Below are 6,056 nucleotides of genomic sequence, written 5' to 3'. Positions count from 1 at the left end.
TCTCCACCTGTCATATGTTTTATGATGTTGTTTGTAATGTTTTCTTTTATTATATTCACCCGATTCAGGTAAAAAGCACAGATCTAAAATTGAAAGCCTGTTGGTCCTTTACAGTGAACATGTTGACCAGCACGCATGTACATTTGTACACTAATCAACGATCTTACCAACGAAGGGCATTCCAAATATAGGGGCTTGTTTTTGTTTTAATAAATGGTTATTGTTTACCCTTTACAGCTTTGATTAATTCCAAGTTTATAACTATAAAGTCTGCAACTTTCACCTCGTAGCTAATATGCACATTGTTGGTTGGGTAAGTAGGCCTGTACAATACAAAGAAATAGATCTGTTGATCCTTTCTGACCTGGAAGTACCAGGTAGCATATCTTGTGGAACTATTAACGGAGACTGTTAGAAATGGAGGTCTCTAGTTGGCAGAGTACCTTTGTCCAAATAGGGACCCTTGCTCTAGTCAGGGTAAGGGGGATACACACTTTAGATAACCCCTGCTTCATCCCCTTGGTAGCTAGGCAGGCAGCAGACAGGTTTATCCCAAAGGCAAAGTGTAAAGTATTTGTACCAACACTCACCGTAACACAGTGAAAACACCACAAATCGACACCACACCAGTTTAGAAAAATAAAATATATTTATCTAAACTAAACAAGACCAAAACGACAAAAATCCAAGATACAGTGACTTAGTAGAATGTCTTTTAAAAAGGTTGTTGCAAAAATAAACCTGTAGATGATGCATGCAACACTTGAGTGTCAAAATACCTGGAATGCGTAACGCAAAACAAACAAAAGGGGCGCAGAGAAGGTGATGCGTTGATTCTTCCTGCACTCCATTACCGATGCGACAAGATGGTGCCTTGATGCGTTGCAACGATCTGGTGCGATGCGACATAATAGCATCTCTGTTGCGATGTGACAATGTGAAGGCGTTGCGTGTATGCATGATGGCCGTGCGGCAAACCAAGTGATTTTCTGAGCTGCGACACCGTGCATCACGCTTCTCCGGTGATGCAACGACGCGCTTGGTGACGGCGGCACACTTCTCCAGTGTTGCGGCAGCGCGCTTCCTCAGCAATGCGACTGCCCTGCAACACGACTCTCCGGTGATAACAGGCACCCTTTGTGGCGGCAGCTCGCTTCTCCAGTGATGCAACGGTCAGCAGCGGTGACACGTTTCCTTGATTATGCGGAAACGGCGGCAGCGTTACGCTTCTCTCTCGTTGCATCGCGCTTGCAGCTCCCAACAGCAAGGGCCTCACACACAGTTACAAGCACCGCAGGGCAGAACTTCCAGCAAAAAAGTCAGGGAAGCTGGGGGTGAAGTCCTTTTGTGCCTGGGACTTCAGAAAGAGGAGGCCAGCTCTTCTCAGGACCTTGGAGACTTTTCTTCAGATGGACACAGCGCACATCAAAGTCCTTCTTCAAGCAGGAGACACAGCACACAGCAAAGTCCCTTTGTCCTCTCCTCAGTAGAAACAGCAAACTGCAGGCCAGCCCCAGACACACAGCAAGGGTAGTACTTCTCCTCAGTCTCTTCAGCCGTCCTCTTTGGCAACAGGTTCCTCTTGATCATGATGTAGTCTTGGAAACTTTTATATCCCTGTGTTTCCACAACAGGAGGCCAGCTCTTCCCAGGCCCTTGGAGACTTTCTTTTGAGGACACAGCAAAGTCCTTGTCAAGTCGGGGGACACAGCACACAGCAAAGTCCCTTGTCCTTCTTTTGGCAGAAATAGCAACTTCAGGCCAACCCCAGACACACCGCAATGGCAGTACTTCTTCAGCTCTTCAGCGTTTCTCCTCAGCAAAGGTCCCTCTTGGTTCCAAAGTAGTCTAACGTTCAGGGGTTTCAGCTCTCATATTTATACCCCAAAAGTCTTTGTTCTCTATGTGTGAGGGGCTCTGGACCAGTCGAAACCAGTTCTGGGTGCACTCTGCCAGTGCACAACTTCTTCCTTTGTCAGTGTGGGCCAGGGTCATCAGACGCACCACAGGAGGTGGAGCCAGCATTGTGGAAGGCAGACACAGCCCTATTCAGGCCCAGGTGCTACTCCTCCCACCACTCCAAATGCAGATAGGTCTATTCAGCCTAGTGCTGACTCACCCAGACTCCTGGAGCAACCCCAGCCTGTGTCACTCTCAAACCAGACAGTCAATCCACAAACACGAAGAGGCACACAAACGTTGAACAAGAAAAGAGCCCCTTTCTAAAAGTGCTATTTTCAAACATAGAATTTAAAAACTATCCTTCCTAAAAGATGTGTTATTAAATTCTGAGTTCAGGGATACCAGATTCCAAGCTTCCATCTCACTCCTATGGGAAGATATGCAGGTAAACATGTTACACAGCATTCCCCATTCTGTCCTATGGGCAAGATAGCCTTTCAATAGTGAAAAACGAAATCGGCAGTATTTCACTATCAGGACATGTGACACACTCTAACTAATATATGTCTCTTACAGATATATCGTTAACGTAGGTAAGTAACTTGTTCTTTAGATGCAGGCAAGAACTGCCTTGTGCAGTGTATGTCACAGTTTATCATTCACACATGGTGCTTTTGTCAATCTTTTCACACAGTGCCGACTGTCCATGGGTCATAATCAATCAATCAAAATAAGCTTTCTTCGATTTTACAGAGTAGATCATGAAAGCTGCAAAATACATCCATAGAAAAAATTTAAAAACCGTATAAAAGTAAAAAATTGTCCACATCATGCTATAATATATGTAAAACCATTATCAACTGAATGATCATACAAATGTTATTTACAGTTGCTTTCTATATTTAATAATGGCCAGCAAAAATCATGACATTACTACAGATGTATATAAATTCGGCAACATTTGTAGATGTACAAAAGCGGGGCGACATTGCACAAAGCTTAGATAGCTTAGGTTTGATAAGTTTCTTTCTCACAAGGGCATTTCCCCAGGTCAGGTAACCAGTTGTTAACAATAGGGAAACAAATTAGACGATGGGAAATATCCAATCGGAAGCGGGTTAACACAAACCTGTGGGGTGGGTTATGCACTTTTAACTATATACGATTGCATGTAGTGGCTAGTCAAAATCATCTGATACCTCAACAGCGAAGGTTTCAAGATTTCAGAAGATAATCTAGTTTCCTCCAATAGTAATAGACATTTCAATTTCAAGGCTTACCTTTGTACAGTAATCAAATTCTCAGGATGGTAAAAATACTCTATCAAACCAAGATCTTTCAAGAAATTGTGGACCTATTTGAGCCATGGAATTTTAAGCGTGTGCGTGGCTTTTAAGCAATCAGTAATTATGGCTCGATTCAGAGAAGTATATTCGGCTGACCAAATTTTATGCCAAAGAAGAACTGGCTGTATCCTGATCAGGTCTGTTAAAAGGGGGCACTTAACTCAGCATGGCAAATATAGGTTGGGCTACTTTTTGGGAGTGCATGGCAGTTCTTTAGAAAGGCATTTTCCTCGAGTTGTAAAGTGTCAATCTTCCCATACCCCTAGAGTTCAGATCCATACAACGCAGTAGATCTACATTTGGCCTTATAAATACTCATCCATTCCCTCGGGTGTTTGATACCAAGCTGTCTCGCAAAGTTTAATAAAGTGTTTATCGTTTTAACAAAGTGAATCTGCCTTGAATTAATTGCCTATGACCAATTACCTGCTTGGCTGAACACAATACCCAAGTACGTAAATGTTGCTGTGAATTGAATTTTTGAGCCATCAATAAAAAATGTCACAGCAACTGGTGGCCTTATTTCCAATTTTCATAGCAAAAGGTTTACTAATGTTAGTCCACGGTTTTGCATGAACTGGGCCAACTCGTCAACTAGACCCTGGAGGGCAAGTGGGGTTCGGGCAATAAATACTATGTCATTGGCACAAAAAAAGGGCTAGTATTGGCCGATGGCCCACCTGTCGTAGGTCCGCGCACTTGCTTGCCAGCGTCTCTCCTACGCTGTTGAGGTAGAGGTTAAACAGGAAGGGGGCCAAAACACATCCTTGGCGTACCCCTTTTCCAATTTTTAATAGGCTGGTGCAATTGCCCCTCGGGCCATAGCGAACTCTGCGTCGACCTTGGGCGTACAAATCTCTAAGAAAATTCACAATAGTACAATTCATGCCCATGTTGGTCATAATTGCCCATAGCTTGTTGTGGGCCACAAAATCAAACGCCGAAGACAAGATGACAAATTCTAAAAACAGGTTCCCTCCTTTTACATGCGCATAATTACAAATAAGAAGGTCCAGATTAGTGGCCTGCTCTATAGTACCAGGACCAGGACTAAAGCCATACTGCAAGTCCGAGAGGATATTATTAGTTTAAGCCCAGTCCTGCATGTGCCCTAACAGAATACGCCAAGACAATCCAGAAGGAAAATTGGTCTGTATTGTGCCCGGTTGTTACGGTCACTCTTCTTAAATATGAGACTCGGTCCAGGTGGATAAAAAGCATTCTTCACGACAAGCTCTGAAAAACAAAGTAAGCAAGGGGCCCCAGAGATCGGTATTAGATTTAAATAGATCAGTAGGGATCCCATCTGACTCCCGGGCTTTACCCCCTTACTTGCTCTCAGTGCCAGAACTACTCCATCCAAGGACAATACTGGATATTTCTGGTTAATCAAGGGTTGCATGTGAGTAGATACGTTAGTAGGGGATGGTGGGCCAATATGATTGGAAACAAAAGGAGGTGGTGGCACCACTACTTCTTTAGAGGAGTACAGGTTGGTAAAGTGGGCTATCCATGCTGCCTCTGTGATCGCTATCTCTGCTTGAGGGCAGTCTGAAGTGTTATAGGTGGGGGGGATTGATGACGCACCAGAACGCTGTATTATCGTTCGCCTAGCTAGCATCAAGAAATCTGTTCCACATATCCTCCTTCAGAGTTATTTTCCTGTTGTCTGATCGCTAGTTTGTATGCTAGTCTACATTCCCTGACCTCATTAATAGATCTTGGTTGCTGTGCTAGTGTTATTTTTAATTTTCTATGGGTTTTGGTGCAGGCTGAGTTGAACCAGCCACAATGGGCTGTCTTGGCTTTTTTTTTAATTTATAAGGAGCCCCTCTCCAATGACCTTTTTTATACGATTAAATGCTGCAATAAAATCACGTGCCTCCGTAGTTTGTCAAGACATACATCAAAATCCTCCCTCTCTTTGTGAATTAATTTTGCTAGAAAATTAGATAGATCCACCAGGGACCACCTTGGCGCATATCCATTGCATCATTATTCCAGGACAATCAGTGCTGAGTAAAGCGTCCTATAAAAGTGATAAAGTGAGACTGTGAGTTTAAAAAATATTCTTAAAAACGTATTTACTTCTACACAGTAGGACAGGGAATTGTTGTCAGGGTTATTGTTTTTTTCAATATTTTTATTACTCTTTAACACAGAAGTGTGCCCGTATAAGGTCAAAAACTCGTGTTTGAACTGTCTGGTCGTACATATAGAATTAGCTTTACAGACCTATAATTTTAACAGGTCTAAAGGTCATTGCTTTTTTTTAAAAAATTGTTTTAAATATTTTTATTCAAAAAACATTTTTTACACTTATTTCCCCCCATTCCCCCGCACAGGATAATTGATACCTTCGGACATGTTAAAATAATATATACATACAGTTACTGTGTACTGCAAGAAAACAAGCCAAAAAAAAGAGAGAAAAAAAACCCTTGGGACAGAGAAAAACAAAGAATATGGAGGAACAAACCTACGTAGGTTACACGGACTATAGAAGACAACAAGAGCGGGAACTAGCGAATTTAATACAGAATCATGACATAAGCGGTTTAAGGCAGAACACCATCCAAATAGCCACCATTGCCCCCTTCTCACCACTTATGTCCTCTCAGTCCTATCCTTCCACTGTACGATCGGGTTCCAGATACGCAAACATAATGCTTTTCCCTTTTTCCCCTTTCTAGCATATACCGCCTTTTCCAAATTATGAATATGCAGCAGCCGTGCCATCCATTGCTGCATGGTAGGTGGGAGCTTATCCCGCCATGCCGAGGCGATACACAAACGCAGCACTGCCAT

General features: G+C 42.9%; 1 protein-coding gene across 2 annotated transcripts in view; it reads left to right on the top strand.

Annotated features, from left to right (window-relative positions):
- SCAPER (S-phase cyclin A associated protein in the ER) overlaps positions 1–6,056 on the top strand; it is a 3,246,499-nt gene that overhangs the window by 456,614 nt on the left and 2,783,829 nt on the right. The gene's annotated exons all lie outside the window — the stretch shown is intronic.

This window comes from Lissotriton helveticus, chromosome 3_2 (genome assembly GCF_964261635.1).
Source record: "Lissotriton helveticus chromosome 3_2, aLisHel1.1, whole genome shotgun sequence".
Classification (NCBI taxonomy): Eukaryota; Metazoa; Chordata; class Amphibia; order Caudata; family Salamandridae; genus Lissotriton; species Lissotriton helveticus.
The sequence above is the reverse complement of the archived record's forward strand: the minus strand, read 5'-3'. Positions and strand labels throughout refer to the sequence as shown.